Source organism: Schistocerca cancellata, unplaced genomic scaffold (genome assembly GCF_023864275.1).
Source record: "Schistocerca cancellata isolate TAMUIC-IGC-003103 unplaced genomic scaffold, iqSchCanc2.1 HiC_scaffold_1132, whole genome shotgun sequence".
Lineage (NCBI taxonomy): Eukaryota > Metazoa > Arthropoda > Insecta > Orthoptera > Acrididae > Schistocerca > Schistocerca cancellata.
Window position 1 is genome coordinate 2,802,775 of NW_026047131.1, and position 23,079 is coordinate 2,825,853.

At 43.7% G+C, this 23,079-nt stretch overlaps 1 protein-coding gene and 1 non-coding gene across 2 annotated transcripts in view; both read left to right on the forward strand.

Annotated features, from left to right (window-relative positions):
• Positions 1-23,079, forward strand: part of LOC126159397 (peroxidase-like) — a 356,870-nt gene that overhangs the window by 39,041 nt on the left and 294,750 nt on the right. The window lies entirely within an intron of this gene.
• Positions 22,561-22,635, forward strand: Trnat-ugu (transfer RNA threonine (anticodon UGU)). The gene has a single exon. It is a non-coding gene; the product is annotated as a tRNA-Thr (tRNA).

The following is a 23,079-nucleotide window of genomic DNA, read 5'->3' on the forward strand; positions in this document are numbered from 1 at the left end:
GTGCGAACCAATTGCAGACTGGATTTATGCCGAGTATTAACTGAGTGAAAGCTGCTAAATCTTGAGAATAAGTTGACATTTTTAACAAGACACGACAGTAAAGAATACATATACAGGGTGTTACAAAAAGGTACGGCCAAACTTTCAGGAAACATTCCTCACACACAAATAAAGAAAAGATGTTATGTGGACATAATTTCCATGTTAGAGCTCATTTTAGTTTCGTCAGTATGTTGTATCAGGTTGCAATGAAGCCTCATCCGTAAAGAGAACATTTTCACTGAAATGAGGATTGACACATTGTCGGATGAACCATTCGCAGAATTGTACCCGTGGAGGCCAATCAGCTGCTGATAGTGCCTGCACACGCTGTACACGGTACGGAAACAACTGGTTCTCCCGTAGCACTCTCCATACAGTGACGTGGTCAACGTTACCTTGTACAGCAGCAACTTCTCTGACGCTGACATTAGGGTTATCGTCAACTGCAGGAAGAATTGCCTCGTCCTTTGCAGGTGTCCTCGTCGTTCTAGGTATTCTCCAGTCGCGAGTCATAGGCTGGAATGTTCCGTGCTCCCTAAGACGCTGATCAATTGCTTCGAACGTCTTCCCGTCGGGACACCTTCGTTCTGGAAATCTGTCTCGATACAAACGTACCGCGCCACGGCTATTGCCCCGTGCTAATCCGTACATCAAATGGGCATCTGCCAACTCCGCATTTGTAAACATTGCACTGACTGCAAAACCACGTTCGTGATGAACACTAACCTGTTGATGCTACGCACTGATGTGCTTGATGCTAGTACTGTAGAGCAATGAGTCGCATGTCAACACAAGCACCGAGGTCAACATTAGCTTCCTTCAATTCGGCCAACTGGCGATGAATCGAGGAAGTACAGTACATACTGACGAAACTAAAATGAGCTCTAACATGGAAATTAACCGTTTCCGGACACATGTCCACATAACATCTTTTCTTTATTTGTGTGTGAGGAATGTTTCCTGAAAGTTTTGCCGTACCTTTTTGTAACACCCTGTATATTGAGACGGCAATATCAAAATACCCAGACTCGTCAACAGGAGGTCGACAAGAGGTTCGTGAACTTAATTTACTGTATGAACTGCCCGTTGCTGAGCCAAAAACATCCGTTTAGAATTGGAAGCGTTACCCCAAAATATAATACCGCACGACATAATCGACTGAAAATAAATAAAGTAGACTAATTTTCGTGTAGAACGATCACTTACTTCAGATACCGTTCGAATAGTAAAAATGGCAGCGTGAAGTCTTTGAACAAGATCCTGAACATGGGCTTTCCACGACAGTTTACTGTTTATCTAAACACAGAGAAATTTGAACTGTTCAGGTTCACTAATCATATGCCCATTCAGTCGAATTAAAACTTCGAGTTTTGTTCAATTGTGTGTTAGACACTGTAAAATCTGAGTCTTATTGTGATTTAGAGTTAGTTTATTTTTCTACAAGCCAGGAAATGTCATGAACTGGACTATTTGAAACCAAGTCAATGTTGCACACAATATCCTTTACTACCAAGCTAGTGTCATCAGCAAACAGAAATTGTGGGGAAGGCGGATAGTCGTCTTCGGTTCATTGGTAGAATTTTGAGAAGATGTGTTTCATCTGTAAAGGAGACCGCTTATAAAACACTAATACGACCTATTCTTGAGTACTGCTCGAGCGTTTGGGATCCCTATCAGGTCGGATTGAGGGAGGACATAGAAGCAATTAAGAGGCAGGCTGCTAGATTTGTTACTGGTAGGTTTGATCATCACGCGAGTGTTACGGAAATGCTTCAGGAACTCGGGTGGGAGTCTCTAGAGGAAAGGAGGCGTTCTTTTCGTGAATCGCTACTGAGGAAATTTAAAGAACCAGCATTTGAGGCTGACTGCAGTACAGTTTTACTGCCGCCAACTTATATTTCGCGGAAAGACCACAAAGATAAGATATGAGAGATTAGGGCTCGTACAGAGGCATATAGGCAGTCATTTTTCCCTAGTTCTGTTTGGGAGTGGAACAGGGAGAGAAGATGCTAGTTGTGGTACGAGGTACCCTCCGCCACGCACCGTATGGTGGATTGCGGAGTATGTATATAGATGTAGATGTAGAAATATTTTAGAGCTACCTGTAACACTAGAGGGCATATCATTAATATAAATAACGAGCAGGAGTGGCCCCAGCACTGATCCCTGGGGCAACCCCTATTTGACCGTATCCCACTCAGACCCTACATCACAGTCATTCCCAATACTGTGAATAATGACCTTTTTCCGTCTGTTGTTAAAGTGAGAGGTGAAGCAATTGTGAGCTACTCCCCATATTCCATAATGGCCCAACTCCTGGAGCAGTATTTTGTGATCAACACAATGAAACGCCTTAGTTAAATCAAAAAAATATGCCTAGCGTTCGAAACCTTTTGATTAATCTATCCAGTACCTCGCAGAGAATACAGAAAATGTTCAAATGTGTGTGAAATCTTATGGAACTTAACTGCTAAGGTCATCAGTCCATAAGCTTACACACTACTTAACCTAAATTATCATAAGGACAAACACACACACCCATGCCCGAGGGAGGACTCGAACCTCCGCCGGGACCAGCCGCACAGTCCATGACTGCAGCGCCTAAGACCGCTCGGCTAATCCCGCGCGGCAGACAATATAGAGGGGTGTACAAAGTACCCTCCACCACACACCGTAATGTGGCTTACAGAGTACAGATGAAGATTTAGTGGTAGTCCGTAAAGTTTTATTTCGTAGTCGGCTCTTGGTGGTTCTGAAACATCACCTTTCCTTCTCCTTCTCCTTCTTCTTCTTCAAGTATTTAGGAGCTGTCGGAGCAACCAGCACACAATAAATTCGATAATTATGCCACCTGTAAAACAAATGCACATTTCCCTCCTTGAGGCGAACAGGTTCGCACTGCACTTCCGTAAGTTGGCCCGGAAAAAAGGAACATACAGAGAGTATCGTCCCAATGGACACGCGTTACAAGTGAATGTTGCTCTGTGGGCGTTGACGTGTGTTTGTCGAAGATTTGTATCAGCTGATTAGGTGTTTGTTTCCTGCGTACAGTCATTGGAAAGTTCAGAGAACTCCAGGCTGGCCACGGCCACAACGGGATCCAAGCGCTCGAGAGTCCAGCGGGCAAGGTTCCAGAGCGTCAGTGGAGAGCGCGAACCGGCGTACACTTAGACGAGAGAGAGTCCAGCCCGCTCGCTTAGTTAGCACTATCGCTCCTTCCTCAGTGACTTTCGCGGCCTGCATAGGCCCACAGCAGAACCGGGTAGGATACACAGCAGCTCGTAACCAGGCATCTATTATATCTCTTAAAAGAAAGTAATGTAACTATTTATTTAATTAGCGGAAACACTCTCCTAGTAAATTTGTTTGAAAATACAAAAGAGATATAATAAGCAAAATAATGAATTTCGTAGGTTGCCAATTACGTATTATATCTGGTTTTATCGAGCGCCAGGCTCCCTACAAATTACTGTAAATGCAATAGCGTAGTAGTACTCAGCTCTGAAATTATTACTATCACAGAAAATAGACAAGTTTTAATAAAATTATTTCACTGGATTACTTCAATTAATCTCACAGAATATTTTTACATAATTTCTTCCGCTCCGGCTATTAGATATTGTGCTGCGAAAAAATATTTTTAAATGTACCGCGTAATGGCGGCTAATTGTTAACAGTCAGAGATTACTGTTACTCGCTCCGCAGCAGCTGGAAACATGCTAAATAATTTTCATTAAATACTCTTTTCATAAGATAAATGTGGCGTAGGTTCTTGAAATAACACACGGAGATCACTTTATACTAATATATTCTTACTAGGACACAGTTTACACCATTAAATATTTGCAATTACGTTACGACAGAAACAAACGCTAGCGCAGCGCAATAGCTTGCGTACCTTATTCCAGCTAACACCAGAACGAACAGAACAAAACAGACTAGACAGAAGAATGAGCATTGCATTGTATTTTATACTCTAACAAAGATAATCACATTATAATCTCATACAATAAAAATAATGTCTTTTCTGCATTTATCGATATATATATTGTATATTTTTACAGTTAAATCAATGTTTGCAATTAATTTTGCGTCACATACTGTCTGTTTTATTTATGTTTCACCTTGAAAAGGGTGAATATTGCGAAAGGGACACTACACATCGGCAGTTATCTCGCTACACAGCCCGTTTGCGTATCCATCTTTGACTGGGACCTGTTTACTTCCATTACCGTGCCCTTTCGTCCGTGGCAGTATTCGGTACTTGCAAAGATAGGTCTTCAGGGATGGCTACAACTTTTCGAAAACACCCGTACTCTGGTGCAGACTAGGTCCCAGATGTCACACGCTGCAGTCATTACCCCTGGTGAGCTCTCGTTTCAGAGTAATCGGCAAAAAAATAAAAAGAATTTCAAAATTTGTTATAAGCCACTAGAGCCTTAAGGGGGGTAGGACGTCAAACTGGCCGACTTGGAGCAGGAGAGGCACCACAGGACATTTTAATCCCCACTGTCTATACTTTTACAAATAAATTCATAAAACTTTGTTAGCATGACCAGGAAGGGTTCAGGGTTCACGCTCATAGCAGTGGAAGTTCAAAAATATAATATTTTTTTTACATGTGAAATGTCATCATTTTTTCACTTATTATTGGGTGCATTCGTTCCTATAGGTACACTTTTCTTCATAAGTAAGGGAGATTCTTCGATGAATTTTGAATAGCATACAAACCATACTTACAGGTGTATGAAACTCTAGATTTTCCAAATCTATTAAAAACTGTTCTAAAAATTGAGATAATTAACCATAAAATTTGAGTTTTTTCTAAATATGAAGTTTAAAATGTAAGAACTCATTCATTTTTTCATTAATTAAATAAATTCTAGAGTTTCATACACCTGTAGGTGTGTTTTGTACGCTGTGCAAAATTCTCCGAAGAATCTCTCTTACTTGTGACGAAAAGTGCACGTATAGCAACAAATGCACCCAATAGTAAGTGAAAAAATGATGAAATATCACACGTAAAAAAAATTTATTGTGGTATACTTTTGAACTTACATTGCTATGACTTTGAATCCTGAATCCTTCCTGGTCGTGTTGACAAAGTTTTATCAATTTATTTGTAAAAGTTTTTGTCGATGACATTGTAATTCTGTCAGAGACAGCAAAGGACTTGGAAGCGAAGATAAACGGAATGGACAGGATCGAGAAAGGAGGGTATAAGATAAACACCAGCGAAAGCGAAACATGGATAGTGGATTGTAGTCGAATTGAAACACGTGATGAATTAGATCAGGAAACGAGACTCTATAAGTAGTACATAAGCTTTCTTATATGAGCAGCAAAATAACCGGCGATGGCCGAAGTAGACAGGATATAAAATGTAGATTGGCAATGCCAAGGAAAGCGTTCCTGAAGAAGTGAAGTTTGTTAACATCAAGCATAGATTTAAGCACCAGGACGTCTTTTTTGAAAGTATTTGTATGGAGTGTAGCGATGGTTGGAAGTGAAACATGGAGGATAAACGGTTTAAAGAACTATGAAGAGGTACTGAACAGAATTGGGGAGACAAGAAATTTGTGGCAGAACGTGACTGAAAGAACGGATCGGTTGGCAGGATACGTTTTGTGGCATCAGGGGACCATCGGTTTAGTACTAGGGGGAAGGGGAGGGGGGGGGAGCGGAATACAGTAAGCAGATTCAGAAGGAAGTAGGTTGCAATAGTTATTCGAAGATGAAGAGGCTTGCAAAGGATAGAGTAGCATGGAGAGCTGTATCAAATCAGTCTTCGGACTGAAGAGCACAACAACAACATAATCTGCTGTAGGTCACGGTCCCAGCTATCACAATCCGCAACCATTCTCCTTGATGAGCCCTCGTTTACGAGTAATCGACAAAAAAGTTATTTCAAAATTTTGTTATATTCCGGTGGAGCCTTAACAACATCTACGTCTACATAGATACTCCGCAAGCCACCGTACGGTGCGTGGTGGAGGGTACCTTGTACAACTACTTATCATTTCCTTTCCTGAAACTTCCTGACAGATTGAAACTGTATGCCGGACCGAGACTCGAAATCGGTACCTTTGCCTTTCGCAAACAAGTGCTCTACCAACTGAGCTACCCAAGCACGACTCACGCCCCGTCCTCACAGCTTTACTTTTGCCAGTATCTCGTCTCCTACCTTCCAAACTTCACAGAAGCTCTCCTGCGAACCTTGCAGAACTAGAACTCCTGAAAGAAAGGAAAGGTTCGCAGGAGAGCTTCTATAAAGTTTGGAAGGTAGGAGACGAGGTACTGGCAGAAGTAAAGCAGTGAGGACGAGGCGTGAGTCGTGCTTGGGTAGCTCAGTTGGTAGAGCACGTGCCCGCGAAAGGCAAAGGTCCCGAGTTCGAGTCTCGGTCCGGCACACAGTTTTAATCGGCCAGGAAGTTTCATATCAGCGCACACTCCGCTGCAGAGTGAAAATCTCATTCTGATTTCCTTTCCTGTTCTACTCGTAAATAGAGCGAGGGAAAAACAACTGTCTATGTGGCCCCGTATTAACCGTAATTTCTCGAATTTTATCTTCGTGGTCGTTACGCGCTGTGTTGGCGGCAGTAGAATCTCTCGGCAGTCAGCTAGAAATTTTCTCAATAGAGTTTTCGGAAAGAACGTCTCTCCCCTCCAGGGATTCCCATTTGAGTTCCCGAAGTATCTCAGTAACACTGTTCGAACCTACCGGTAACAAATCTAGCAGCCCGCCTCCGAATTGCTTTAAATAAACAGCATTATTTCCAATTGTTGCCCTAGCCTAGCAGTTAAGGTTTTTGCTTGGTACGCTGATGGTTAGGGGTTAGAATCCTGTCAGATGTTATCTGTTTTTTGTTTACATCTCTATCGAAATTAGTGTGGTCATTATTTTTAGTGTAATAACAGATTTAAATATAATTTTTTTCATTCGTAATCCTTTGGCTCATAACGTTAGTCATTGTTTTAACTTTTTTATTTTCTCTCATTTTGTATTCCTTTTATTCCTGAAGCGCCTAGAACCGCTCGGCCACACCGGCCGGCCCTCTGTCACTCATCTAGCTTGAATATTGTTTTATTTGTATTACCTTCCTCCGTTTAAAACCTCGTCTGTCCAAGATGCGAAAAGAACACACCTTTCAAATATTTGTGTGACGATTACAGCCCACAGACGTGTATTTTGCAAGAAAAAGTAAAACTTTTGACACCACAGCACAGCCAATACAAATAGATTAGTTCGTCTTTTTTTTTTTTAACCGGTAGATCGGGAATTTTAATATTACGGTAGACAAATAAAAATAATTCAGATGACGTGAACAAAGTTACCAAATGAACAAGGAACAAAAGGAAGACAAAATCAAAACAAATAAAATAGTTAGTATAATGATTAAAATTGGGCAGCGTATGATTAGAAATGAATATATTCCTTCGATAGCAATGCATTACTTTGTCCAAGTGTTCCAGACGTATGCTTACATGTGACTCTACCTCTCCTTCCTCTTCAGTAACAACAGTAGTTGCAACATTGTACTATAAGGAAGGCTCCAGTCCTCTAATCCATAAACGGCATTTTTTTTTCTATGCGCATGTCGGCCGATGGGAAAAACTATTTGCCGTTGGCGTTTACTGGGGAAGACTGAAGAAGTGTTAGGAGGTGGGTTGGTGAGGGGGGGGGGGGGGGGGAGAAAGCCTTCACAGCATCGTGGAGGTCGTAAACTTGGCGCTTATGATGAATCGTATTTTCGTCGGGCCTGCAGCAGTAAACAGGATCTCATCATCGTGAATCAGGAAGAGACTCGTATTTCAAAGACAGCCGCGTCGGCTGCTCCGTCAATAGCCACGCAACGAGTTGTAATAAGCGCGGTCCGCACACACGGACGCCTTGCGTTTACAGAGCCCGAAGCTGTTGACTCTTGACTCGCAATCGGATATGCGCGGACGAGGAAGGAAGGCCTTGCTATGGCCGTGTAAACAGGGAGCCATTCGCGTGTCCGAAAGTCCGAGGTTCTGTTTCCGGGCAATTCGTGTAGGGCACACGCTGCAGCCGACCAATGTACAGGGTGGTTGTAATTAAACTGTCGCTATTTGAGCCGGTGTAGATGGAAAACTATTTAGCGTGTGGGTGCCCAACTTTATTTTAATGATGTTCAGACTGTGCGCTGCAGGATTTGCGTTGTTAGTAGTGACACGACTCGCCGTTACCGGCATCGGCACACGGACCGTGCATCCGAACGTTGAGCGTTGAGCGTGCCGAGTTTCTGACGTCATAGCGTGGAATAGCACGTTCGGGAGTCTTTCCGAACGTGCAGAGCAATATCTGGCACGTCAGATATTCTGAGCGTGCGTCTGAGCGTTGACCAATGAGATGGCACAACGCCACCTACGTCACACGCACGCCGTCTCCCTTCAGTACGCAGTTGTGAGGCGCCATATTGGCACTCATTTCAAGGTCATATGTATATATGCCGTTTCTGAGCACCAGCTGTTGTGGGTTGGCAGGAGAGCCAACACAGGGGACTAGAGGAAGCCGAAAGGCACGAGTTTCAGCTCACGCGGGCTGGCGTGAGGTCTGGAACAGGACAAGGAAATTGGACTTTAGAAAAACGGACGTAGTTGGTGGAATACTTAACTTTAATCCATAAATGGTGAACGTCGCTCTTGACGGAACATTATTCATAATATCAATAGTAACTGGTAATGGCGCCTTGCTAGGTCGTAGCAAATGACGTAGCTAAAGGCTATGCTAACTATCGTCTCGGCAAATGAGAGCGTATTTTGTCAGTGAACCATCGCTAGCAAAGTCGGCTGTACAACTGGGTCGAGTGCTAGGAAGTGTCTCTAGACCTGCCGTGTGGCGGCGCTCGGTCTGCAATCACTGATAGTGGCGACACGCGGGTCCGACATATACTAACGGACCGCGGCCATTTAAAGGCTACCACCTAGCAAGTGTGGTGTCTGGCGGTGACACCACACCAGCAAATTGAGAATCACTGGAAAACCCGTAGTTAGTTGTGTGATTCGTTCCAATAAAATAATGAGAAACATCATATTCGTGGCAAAAGAATTATTGTAACTTGCGTATTACAGTAGGCTATTTGAAGGCAGCGACACACTGAAGATCCACCAAAAACGTATTGCTCTTGGTACAATTTGTTATAATTAAATTTCAATTAGTAACACAATTATCTACGATTAACTTTTTAGGGCAACACGATATGGTCTAGTACACGCCGCGAGTCGCTGGTTTAGCGTAATGAGTAGCGTCTCTGTCCATGGAAGACATTTCGTTGGGGTGGTGGTTCGCGTCTTGTTCGGCCACTGCTTGAATACTGCTCAGCAGTGTGGGATCCGTACCAGATAGGGTTTACAGAAGATACAGAGAAGATCCAACGGAGAGCAGCACGCTTCGTTACAGGATCATTTAGTAATCGCGAAAGCGTTACGGAGATGATAGATAAACTCCAGTGGAAGACTCTGCAGGAGAGACGCTCAGTAGCTCGGTACGGGCTTTTGTCAAAGTTTCGAGAACATACCTTCACCGAAGAGTCAAGCAGTATATTGCTCCCTCCTACGTATATCTCGCGAAGAGACCATGAGGATAAAATCAGAGAGATTAGAGCCCACACAGAGGCATACCGACAATCCTTCTTTCCACGAACAATACGAGACTGGAATAGAAGGGAGCACCGATAGAGGTACTCAAGGTACCCCCCGCCACACACCGTCAGGTGGCTTGCGGAGTGTGGATGTAGATGTAGAACACTTCCAAATTGACAGAAGTTCTATCATAACCACTGTGGACCCTTTAAGATTGCAGTACAAGCCGAGATGTTAAGACGCCGGGGCAGGGCTGTAAACAGAGAGAGAGCGCGTGCCAGCGCTAAGTTGACCCCGCGCCAGAATGGAGCGGACTGACCCAGTGGCCGCTGCTTAGCGACCGTCCGCTGTTTGTTTGGCCTCGCGCCTCTTCTGTTTACCGCCGCTGCCCACGTGACCGGAGATGATAAAATGGCTAACGGCCGGCCCTCTAGCTTGCAACGCGCTGCAGCGTTACAGAGGGAAGTCGTCATTCACTGGGAAACTATTTGACTCCGAGCTTCCGAGGTCATTTTCTTGTCACACTCTGTCCAGGATGCGGACTGACAGACCAGTATGTTTAAATAGTCATAAAAATTGTCATTCCGCAGCTTCAGTGAAACAGCTTCCTTTTTTTTTTTTTTTTTTTTTTTCTTTGAAGTCAGTACCACCATTACGCTGTTTTGTATTTGCAGTGTTACAATTACACGATCACCATTTCGGCTTGAAATTGCCATTATCAAGTGTTTTAATGTTGTACAGTGCCTATGATGGCATGCTGTCCTATTTGGAATACACTGTTAGACACATTTCTAGTCTGGTATTTCTGGTAAAAGCCTACGGCTTTGTTTCATCACTAAGTATACCAAAACAAAGCAGTAGGGTTGTACCAGAAGTGACCGAGCGGTTCTAGGCGCTACAGTCTGGAACCGCACGACCACTACGGTCGCAGGTTCGAACCCTGCCTCGGGCATGGATGTGTGTGATGTCCTTAGGTTACTTAGGTTTAAGTAGTTCTAAGTTCTAGGGGACTGATGACCTCAGAAGTTAAGTCCCATAGTGCTCAGAGCCATTTGAACCATTTTTTTACCACAATACCAGAATAGACAATGTGCCTAATAGTGTATTTCAAATACGACAGTATGCCATATTAGGCACTGTATAACATTAAAACACTGTAAAGCCGAAATAATGATCGTATAAATGTAACACTGCAAATAAAAAAGTCTAATGGCGGCACTCACTTTAAAGAAATATATTACGACTGTGGCCCCACATTATGAAAAAAAATTATTATAGTTCCTTTCTTTATGTAAAAGGTTACACTAATACCACACACAAAATATACTGAAATAAATTTTGAAGTTTATTTTCACGAAAAAAACGCATTTAAGCAAGAAACTACACAAAACGAAGGTAATACACTGAAGAGTCAAAGAAACTGCTACACCTCTCTGATATCGTGTAGGGCTGCAGCGACCACGCAGAAGTGCCGCAACACGACGTGGCATGGACTCGAATGATGTCTGAAGTAGTGCTGGAGGGAACTGACACCGTGAATCCTGCAGGACTGTCCGTAAATCCGTAAGAGTACGAGGGGGTGGAGATCTCTTCTGAACAGCACGTTGCGAGGCATCACAGATGTTCGTGCCTCGGGACTTTGGTGGCCATTGGAGGTGTTTAAACTCGCAAGAGTATTCCTCGAGCCACTCTGTAGCAATTCTAGACGTGTGGGGTGTCGCATTGTTCTGCTGGAATTGCCCAACTCCTTCGCAATGCACAATGGATATGAATGGATGCAAGTGATCGGACAGGAATGCTTACGTACGTGTCACCTGTCAGAGTCGTATCTAGATGTATCAGGGGTCCCTTATCACTCCAACTGCACACGCCCCACACCATTAGAAAGCCTCCACCCACAATCGTATCTACACGTATCAGGGGTCCCTTATCACTCCAACTGCACACGCTCCACACCATTACAGAGCCTCCATAGGCTTGAACTGCCTCCTGCTGACATGCAGTGTCCATGTATTGATGAGGTTGTCTCCATACCCGTAGACGTCCATCCGCCCGATATAATTTGAAACGAGACTCGTCCGACCAGACAACAAGTTTCCAGTCATCAATAGTCCAATGTCGGTGTTGATGGATCCAGGCGAGGCATAAAGCTTTGTCTTGTGCTGTCCTCAAGGCTACACGAGTTGGCTTTCGGCTGAGAAAGCCCACATCGATGATGTTGCGTTGAATAGTTCGCACTCTGACACTTGTTTATGGCCCAGCACTGAAATCTGCAGCAATTTGCGGAAGTGTTGCACGCCTGTCACGTTGAACGATTCTTTTCAGTCGTCGTGGTACCGTTCTTGCAAGATGTCTTCCCAGTCACAGCGATGTCGGAGATTTGATGTTTTACCTGATTCCTGATATTTACGGTACACTCGTGAAATGGTCCTACGGGAAAGTCCCCACTTCATCGCTGCCTCGGAGATGCTGTGTCCCATCGCTTGTGCGTCGACTATAGCACCACGTTCAAACCCACCTAAATCTTAATAACCTGCCATTGTAGCAGCAGTAACCGATCTAACAACTGCGCCAGACACTTTTATACAGGCGTTGTCGAACGCAGTTCCGTATTCTGCCTGTTTACACATTTCTGTATTTGAATACGCATGCATACACCAGTTTCTTTGGCGCTTCAGTGTGTAGCCATGAAACATTTCAAAAACTCGGTACAGGTAAATAGCTAACCATAACGTAATGTAACGCATTAACCCATGAGCCTCAAATGCAGCATTTAGAGATTTGTGATACCACTGAAAGTCCTCTGAGCGAAAATAAAGTTTCTTCAGACTGTCTTATTGCTGACGGCACCGAACAATCCACTATCTCGGACGTATTGAACGTGTAAATTCTCTTTCTATTTCGCCACCATTTTCAGCAACTACGGTCGGTGACGCCCCTGTAAGCGATTTTGCAAACTAATTTGGCGGCGCAGCGTTCCAAACGAGCTTTGAGAGGTCCTCTTTCACGTACTGTATCATTTGTTACGTTATGTGTAACCTTTTCCCCGAACCGATGTTTTAAAATGTTTCGTGGACTTTATAATTATCTCGTATTTCAGTATTTTAAACATAGCTGCGCAGCAGCAACGGTTCCACGTAATAAAACTATAAACAGCCGACCAGTTGCAATGGATAAAGAAATCTTTACCTAGGTTTCAACAAATTTAAATTTGTCTTCTTCAGAAGGTGGCAATTTTACATTAGCATGGACTGATGTATCATCGTCGTTTTTACAAATATCTGCATAGATCCATTTGTTCAAATTAAAATATAGCCCTGAAAATAGGGTTTGTCATGTAAATGTAAATTAGTACATGGATGTTGCAGAGCTCACAAGCGCTTGTGAGCTCTGCAACATCCATGTACTAATTTACATTTACATGACAAACCCTATTTTCAGGGCTATATTTTAATTTGAACAAGCGCTTGTGAGCTCTGCAATATCCATGTACTAATTTACATTTACATGACAAACCCTATTTTCAGGGCTATATTTTAATTTGAACAAATGGATCTATGCAGATATTTGTAAAAACGACGATGATACATCAGTCCATGCTAATGTAAAATTGCCACCTTCTGAAGAAGACAAATTTAAATTTGTTGAAACCTAGGTAAAGATTTCTTTATCCATTGCAACTGGTCGGCTGTTTATAGTTTTATCTCGTATTTAATATCTTACCGGCATTCTCGGCTGACTACGCCGCACACCATCTTTCCTATATCATTTCAGACTGGAGTTGGGTTTTTACAGGCGCAAACCTTAGCAACGTCGTCGTGGATTAAAGCTGTGTGCCGGACCGGGATTCGAAGGCGGCGGCTTGCTTTTCACCGGCAGTGCTCTTACCAAATGAAGCATCCAGGCCTCGACTGCCTTGCGAAAGGCGAGGTTTCATCGTTGTATTCGCTTTTAACCTGTGAGACATATCAGGCGTCACTTATCACTCCAACTACGCTCTGGTAATTATTTTACGGAGATTATACAACAACTGCGCTTCTGGGCAAGAATTATTATTTTTGTTTAAGATGAAGACAGGAGTTACATTATTTTTAAAAAATGAGCTAGAACGATGAGACCGCCTCTCTCGTTGGTGGAGAAAAGAAACGTGCATAAATTCTTGAGTTCAGTCCATAGTCATTTCCAGGACTTCGTTTTTGAGAGTTCAAAAATGGCTCTGAGCACTACGGGACTTAACATCTGAGCTCATCAGTCCCCTAGAACTTAGAACTACTTGAACCTAACTAACCTAAGGACATCACACACATCCATGCCCGAAGCATGATTCGAACCTAAGACCGTAGCAGTCGCGCGGCTCCGGACTGAAGCGCCTAGAACCGCTCGGCCAAAGCGGCCGACTAGTTTTTGAGAGTAACTTTCATTAAATTATAGATATTGGAGAGTATGGAAGTAGCTTCATTTAACAAGGAATTCAGCTTTTTGGAGTAGAGAACTATGTGCTAAGTTATTTTAACTACTTTTGATTTTCAACAAATTGTATGGATTAACAATACGTACTCTTAAATAGCATAGGCAAATACTCTGCATGAAATTGTTTGCAAGGGAGAAGAAACTGACGCCGATGAAGTCGATTAAAGTGAGCTATGGACGGCCTGTAAGAGGAGGACGGAAGCCCCCCCTCCCAAAAAAAAAAAAGAAAAGAAAAGAAATGAAAAGGAAGTGACACAAAATAATAAAAATTAATAAATGAAAAAAACAGAAGAGATAAAAAGAAAAGCGCATCAATTGAAACTAAAACGTTAATAAATCAAGAAAAAAGTCAATATGAAGTGTAGATTGTTACATTACGATATTAGTTTCTGACTCCCAGGTGTATTTTCCTTTTTTTAAATGCTAACTGCAGACCGCTTACAAAGAAGGGAAAAATTGGGTAGGTGCCGGACTACAAACTGTAACAGCCTTGTTTCAGTTGCCAGTCTGTTCTACGATTGTGTTTAGTCGTTATTTTTCCTTTCACTGGCCATCGTATGTGTATGTGAAAAATGCGAAGTTGTACCGTCGTTCGGAGTACGTGTAGGTCCCCCAACAACTGGGTAAGTCAAGTAAGAGTTGCAGTAAGGCATACCAGCTCCGATAGAACCTTTCCGAGCAGAGCAGAGCAGTATTTAAACGAGCCCTTGGATTTACGACATCTTTACAACATACACTTTTTTTTATTGTCACAAGTATTCGATCCGTCTTCACGCCACGTAATTCGCTGGGTGAGTCAAGCTGCTCGCCATAAAATCAGTCCCTGTAGGCAGGAACCTTCAATAACCGCCCACCCGTACTTCCTGCCGCAGCGACAGAGTAACACCTCGGTTCACTTTGAAAATGGCTGACGATACACAGCCGATATATTAGAAGAAGAAGTGAAACTTAAGCGGCACCCGCCCGAAATTTTATGAAGCAGTCATTGTGCTGTGAAAATACACTACTGCCCATTAAAATTGCTACACCCAGAAGAAATGCAGATGATAAACGGGTATTCATTGCACAAATATATTACACTAGAACTGACATGTGATTACATTTTCAAGCAATTTGGGTGCATAGATCCTGAGAAATCAGTACCTAGAACAACCACTTCCGGCCGTAATAACGGCCTCGATACGCCTGGGCATTGAGTCAAACAGAGCTTGGATGGCGTGTACAGGTACAGCTGCCCATGCAGCTTCAACACGATACCACAGTTCATCAAGAGTAGTGACTGGCGTATTGTGACGAGCCACCATTGACCAGACGTTTTCAATTGGTAAGATATCTGCACAATGTGCTGGCCAGGACAGCAGTCGAACATTTCATGTATCCAGAAAGGCCCGTACAGGACCTGCAACATGCGGTCGTGCATTAACCTGTTGAAATGTAGGGTTTCGGAGGGATCGAATGAAGAGTAGAGCCACGGGTCGTAACACATCTGAAATGTAACGTCCACTTTTCAAAGTGCCGTCAATGCGAACAAGAGGTGACCGAGACGTGTAACCAATGGCATGTCATTCCATCACGCCGGGTGATACTCCAGTATGGCGATGACGAATACACGCTTCCAATGTGCGTTCACCGCGATGTCGCCAAACACGGATGCGACCATCATGATGCTGTAAACAGAACCTGGATTCATCCGTAAAAATTACGTTTTGCCATCGTGCACCCAGGTTCGTCGTTGAGTACAGCATCGCAGGCGCTCCTGTCTGTGATGCAGCGTCAAGGGTAACCGCAGCCATGCTCTCCGAGCTGATAATCCGTGCTACTGCAAACGTCGTTGAACTGTTCGTGCAGATGGTTGTTGCCTTGCAAACGTCCCCATGTGTTGACTCAGGGATCGAGACGTGGCTGCACGATCCGTTACGGCCATGCGGATAAGATGCCTGTCATCTCGACTGCTAGTGATACATGGTCGTTGGGATCCAGCACGGCGTTCCGTATTACCCTCCTGAACCCACCGATTCCACATTCTGCTAACAGTCATTGGATCTCGACCAACGCGATCAGCAATGTCGCGATACGATAAACCGCAATCTCGATAGGCTACAATCTGACCTTTATCAAAGTCGGAAACGTGATGGTACGCATTTCTCCTCCTTACGCGAGGCACCACAACAACGTTTCACCAGGCAACGCCGGTGAACTGTTGTTTGTGTATGAGAAATCGGTTGGAAACTTTCCTCATGTCAGCACGTTGTAGGTGTCGCCACCGGCGCCTACCATGTGTCAGCGCTCTGAAAAGCTAATCATTTGCATATCACAGCAACTTGTTCCTGTCGGTTAAATTTCGCGTCTGTAGCATGTCATCTTCGTGGTGTAGCAATTTTAATGGCCAGTAGTGTAATTTGTAAAGTAATCAGAAGTTTCAAATCTGTTTTCTGCATGGGAGTTAGATTTTTTAAAGAACCGGACGGTACTGGTTGGTAACTAATATGATCTCTAAACTCCGTCCGAGCAGACCTCGGAATGTTCAAGGGTACCGACCGGCCGCCGGTTCATCCTCAGCCGATTAGCGACACTGGATGCAGATGCAGAGTGGGATGTGGCCAGCACACCGTTCTGCCCGATTTAGTCAGTTTTCGTGACTGGAGCCGCCACTTCTCAGTCAAGCAGCTCCTCAGTTTGTGTGACAAGGTCTGACTGCACCCCACTGTCAGCAGTACTCGGTCGGCCCGGACTGCACCCACCTCGGTGCTAGCTAAGCCCGAGAGCTCTTAAGGGGGACGTATGTGAAGTTGCAATACTTTGAAAAAAACGTTATCAAGTTCAAAGCTTTCAAGACAGTGTAAAGAAATTTGGCACAGTTGTTAAGGAATGTTACATGCTCTCAAGACCAGATACATTTGGAACTCCTGATCCACCTCGTACAATTGCAACAGTTAACCAACCATTGCCATGGGTGAACGTATCATTAACGTCTATACTGAAGTTAAGCCTGCATCCACAGAAGACTGCTGGTCCATCAAGTAATGAATGTGCTGCAACAGATTTTATAGTATTCTTCTTCTTGTCAGCAGCAGATGTTGTCATTTCAACGTCTTCTATTATTTTATACATGGTGTGTCTTGCACGACGACGATATCTTCTATAGTAAGGCATCGCGGCAGCGTTCAATGCAGTTGCCTGTGCAGCAGCAGCAGCGCGAATGAGACACTGCGAGGCATAAGCACCTCCGATGACTTTTTATCAGATATTGATGAGACATATATTAAATGAAAGACATTTAAAAGCCGATTGTATTGATGTGTGTTTAATGAAAATCGGACTAATAGTTTATGATTTATTGCAGTTTGAAAATTTTTCCGTTAAAGTTCTAACATTGGCCTTATGGACGAAAACTTTTAACTTTTGGCGCTTAATCTCGACTACTTTACGCCGGACAGGTCTGTAGCGTAACCTCCCCGGAGAATTTTCAAAGACAATATTTAAATGTTAGAACTAGCAATCTGACCCATGTGTAAGCTCACCACAAAAATGTAAGTCAATTCAATAAAAAAAAAAATGAAATCTCAGTGACAATGAAAACGCAAATAGACCGAAATGTCGATCTTAGGCCCTGTTCTTACCTCAGTAAAATTGCATCTGCTCTTATTTTTTCGCCATAGCTTGGAGGAAATGCATCGCAAAAATTCGTTGAACTTAAGTAAATTTTTTCTTTAAGGAAATGCATGGGAAATTTTCTTTCAATAAAATGTTTGTTTTGTTAAAATGCTTGGTTTGAAAACAGAATTATTATTGGGGCATTTCTTGAACAAATTAATTACAATTACATTACATTATTAGCTGAGCGCAATGCTGCTTCATTACCTTATTTAACAATATACCTCGTTCTGAATCTTGACCAGAGGCCCATGTCGACGCCCGCCGACTCCTCACACACAACTCCGACTGTCTCTCGCGCGCTACCAGCACCGACTGAAAAACATGCTCTCGCGACTCGCTACGTCCAACCACTGCCTCGCAACTGCAACTACCGACTCCCTACACGCAACTGAACTCTCGCGCGGTCAAGCGCAGACTAGCAACGATAAATAACTCTCTGGTCAGAGATTCTCTCATGGCTCGCCATCGCTGGTAATGAATACCCTGCATACATACGTGTTTCAATGGTTATTGAAGTTTTTAATTACAAACAGTTTAAATTTTTTCCACAAACTGAGTACAAATCTTCCTTTTCTGAATAATCTGTCTGACCGAATTTAATGTATTCTTATACGAAGTTTGATACCCCGTTATTTCAAACACCTGTGGAACAGAATATCGATATGTTCTCTTGCTAGATTTTTCACAGCTCTCCAAATTTCTGTGATAAAGTATACCAGATCTTAGGGCTTTTCTTCGTTTGTGCAGCCATATTGTTCGTAGCTGCTTTACAATTACTGAGGGTATGTTCGTTCCGTCGTTACAACTACAAGAAAATGCGAGTTTTTCTTTCTTTCGTTTTAATTACAGACCACGTAAGATGCTTTATCTCAATAAAGCGAAACGCGTCTGGTGCAAAAAAACACGCATTTTCTTGTAGATGGAACAACAGAACGAAAATACCCTCAGGGCTTTTCTCTTACATGAATGCCTTATTATTGTAGTAAATGGAAATTCCTTCCATAAAACGTTTCACTTTAGTACTGACTAATAGCATGCCGAATTTAAGTGCTGTAATGTTAGTGGCTTCTGAGGGAAAGGTACAAAAAAATTTCCAAAATGTGAGTCACGGGAAACCTGAATCAAAGATTTGACAGTGTTTGTATTAGGCCTTACCTTAGCTGGGTGAACTAATGCAAACCCTACGCATTCTCCTCTTCATCCTCAAGCAGTCTTTTCTTTGCTTGTCCTTTTAGTTAACCTGATTTTCAAACTGAGTAACAATAATGTCAGCTCATCAATTCCACCGTTATCGATTCCCTTCAATATCGACTGTGTGACAGCTCCTGGATCAAAGCCTTGCTTCCTGAGGGTAGCAGTCCGTAGTCTTCCAAGATTAGCACAGTTACAAACTAAACAAACATCGTACGCTGCAACTTCATCAGCTGTGGAAAAAAATGTTGTTGTAGGGCTTGGTTTTCCTATCAGATTTGTAACTCTCATTAGGAGTTTTTCCGTGCACACACTTTTGTAGAAGTTCTGGGTCTGCTAAACACCGAAATATTCCCCACATTGTGAGTGCATAACGCTGGAAGGAAACGCCGCCGGAATAAATAATGTGAGGAAATACGGAACAACAAAGGGGCGTGGCCCTGTGCAAGCCTTTGTTAGTTATTATTTTTATCAAGCTTAGGAGTGGAATTGGAACGTCGTATTCGGGAATTAAAAGTTCAGTCCACGTAATAAATACAGATCCAAAGAAATTGTCTTTCAAATTTTTGGTTGCTTTCGCTTACGTCCTCTCAATTTCGGTGATACGACTGCAATTTATGTTACAACTGCGGCAAGGCCGTTGGCAGTAACTAATGTAACTAATGCAAAAAATGTGCATCAATAGAACCTACGCAAATCACTCCAGCTGCAGTGCACTGCTAGACTGGAAATAGAGCCTTAGTGTGCCCTCACGACAGGTGAGGTGTTCCTCCAGGAATAGCCACGTGTAGCGACCGCTCTTCGATTTCGTAGCGCTGTACAATCACAGGAGAGCAGACTTTATTGTGTCGCAGCAGAGTTTGGGGCGAATCGTCTTTGTCTTGGCCTTATCCCGTATCTTGACGAGGTCGCCATATGTTTCGATTTTGGCAATATTAGTGGTAGCAGGGAAAAACTACTAGAAGCTGACCTCGGGGAAGATCAGTTTTGATTCCGTAGAAATACTGGAACACGTGAGGCAATACTGACCCTACGACTTATCTCAGAAGCTAGATTAAGGAGAGACAAACCTATGTTTCTAGCATTTGTACACTTAGAGAAAGCTTTTGACAATGTTGACTGGAATATTCTCTTTCAAATTCTGAAGGAGGCAGGGGTAAAATACAGGGAGCGAAAGGCTATTTACAATTTGTACCGAAACCAGATGGCGGTTGTAAGAGTCGAGGGGCATGAAGGGGAAGCAGTGGTTGCGAAGGGAGTGAGACAGGGTTGTATCCTCTCCCCAACATTATTCACTCTGTATATTGAGCAAGCAGTGAAGGAAACAAAAGAAAAATTCGGAGTAGGTATTAAAATCCATGGAGAAGAAATAAAAACTTTGAGATTCGCCGATGACATTGTAATTCTGTCAGAGACAGCAAAGGACCTGGAAGAGCAGTTGAACGGAATGGACAGTGTCTTGAAAGGAGGATATAAGATGAACATCAAGAAAAGGAAAACGAGGATAATGGAATGTAGTCGAGTTAAGTCGGGTGATGATGAGGGAATTAGATTAGGAAATGAGACACTTAAAGTAGTAAAGGAGTTTTGCTATTTGGGGAGCAAAATAACTGATGATGGTCGAAGTAGAGAGGATATAAAATGTAGACTGGCAGTGGGAAGGAAAGCGTTTCTGAAGAAGAGAAGAGTATACACTTAAGTGTCAGCAAGTCGTTTCTGAAAGTATTTGTATTGAGTGTAGCCATGTATGGAAGTGAAACATGGACGATAAATAGTTTGGACAAGAAGAGAATAGAACTTTTCGAAATGTGCTGCTACAGAAGAATGCTGCAGATTAGATGGGTAGATCACATAACTAATGAGGAGGTATTGAATAGGATTGGGAAGAAGAGAAATTTGTGGCACAACTTTACTAGATGAAGGGATCGGTTGGTAGGACATGTTCTGAGGCATCAAGGGATCACCAATTTAGTATTGGAGGGCAGCGTGGAGGGTAAAAATCGTAGAGGAAGACCCGGAGATGAATACACTAAACAGATTCAGAAGGATGTAGGTTGCAGTAAGTAATGGGAGATGAAGGAGCTTGTGGAGGATGGAGTAGCATGGAGAGCTGCATCAAACCAGTCTCAGGACTGAAGACCACAACAACAGGAGGTAGCAGGGTGACCGGATGCACTTCAAACACAACACCTCCCCCCTTAACCTGGGACGCAGTTTGTGCACGTCTACTATGATCGTGTAGAGTTATCCTGTGTGAAAGCGTCCGTACGTTTCTTAAACGTTTGAGTATCGTGTAACTGAGACGGGACGCGAGTAGCAGCTCGACATTCACCTAGTCGGATGTGGGGAACTCACCCAGACTGTCCGGCACAGCACACCTTGTCACAGTATGTTGTGCTCGACGGCGAGTGTTCTTCAGAGATGTGACTGTTGTCGAGAGTGTCGCAGAGAAGTCTGATAGGAGCGCTGTTGTTTTCTATATACATAAATATTCTGGCGGACAGACTGGGCAGCAATCTGCGGTTGTTTCCTGATGATGGTGTATTTTACGGGAAGGTGTCCTAGTGTGGGAGGATACAAGATGAATTAGACAAAAGTTGTAGTTGGCGTGATGAATGGCAGCTAGCTCGAAATGTGCAAGAATGTAGGAAGACTAAACCTGTAATGTTCGGATACAGCATTACTAGGCGGCCGCTGTGGCCGAGCGGTACAAGGTGCTTCAGTCTGGAACCGCGCTGCTGCTACGGTCGCAGATTCGAATTATGCCTCGAGCATGGATGTGTGTAATGTCCTTAGATTAGTTAGGTTTAAGTAGTTCCAAGTTCTAGGAGACTGATAATATCAGATGTTAAATCCAATAGTGCTTAGAGCCATTTGGGAATTCCTGGAAGGAAGGTGACGTTCTTTTGGAAGAATAGTATTGTGAAAATTTAGAGACCTTATATGACGGTAGTATCTGTTCCCGAAAGAACAGTTACCGTGGATGACCATGCAATTTTGCTAGGAATGGAATGATAATTAAATGGACACCCTAGCTGCAAACAGGCGTTGATTTACTTCATTGGGGGCATGTTGAAAATGTGTGGCCCGACCGAGACTCCAACCCGGGATCTCCTGCTTACATGGCAGAGGCTCTATCCATCTGAGCCACCGCGGTCACAGAGGATAGTGCGTCTGCAGGGACTTATCCCTCGCACGCTCCCCGTGAGATCCACATTCCCAACATGTCCACACCACTACATTCGTAGTGCGCCTAATAGATGTTTGGCCATCTTACTCATTACTCGTGGCAGATTAATCCACCAAGTCCCGTACGAGTTCGGGCATAGCGTGTCCGTTCGCACAAGAAGGTCAATGGCCGGGTAGCCATATTTTAACTATATATGACGGTAGTATCTGTTCCCGAAAGAACAGTTACCGTGGATGACCATGCAGCTTTGCTAGAAATGAAAAGATAATTAAATGGACACCCTACCTTCAAACAGGCGTTGATGTACATCATTGGGGACATGTTGAAAATGTGTGCCCCGACCGGGACTCGAACCCGGGATCTCCTGCTAAGGGATAAGTCCCTGCAGACGGACTATGCTCTGTGCCCACGGTGGCTCAGATGGATAGAGCGTCTGCCATGTAAGCAGGAGATCCCGGGTTCGAGTCCCGGTCGGGGCACACATTTTCAACATGTCCCCAATGAAGTACATCAACGCCTGTTTGCAGCTAGGGTGTCCATTTAATTATCATTTCAAAATTTAGAGAACCGCCATTTGAAGCTGACTGCAGAACGATTCTTTTGCCTGCAACATATATTAAGCGTAAGGACCAGCAAGGTAAGATACGGCAAATTAGGTTCTCGCACGGAGGCGTATAGATAGTCGTTTTTCCGTCGTTCTGTTTGCAAGTGAGACAGGGAAGTAAATTACTAATAGTGCTACGGGATGCTCTCAGCCACGCCCATGAGGCGGGTTGCGGAGTATCGATGTAGATGCAGATTTCCCCGTCCCGGGGAGAAGGTGGTTAACGCGCGCGTCCACACGGCGGCTGTCTGAGCCGCCACAGTGGTGGTGGAGACAAACGCGGCCCGGGGTCGTCGGCCCACAAGCCGTGGAGCGCCGC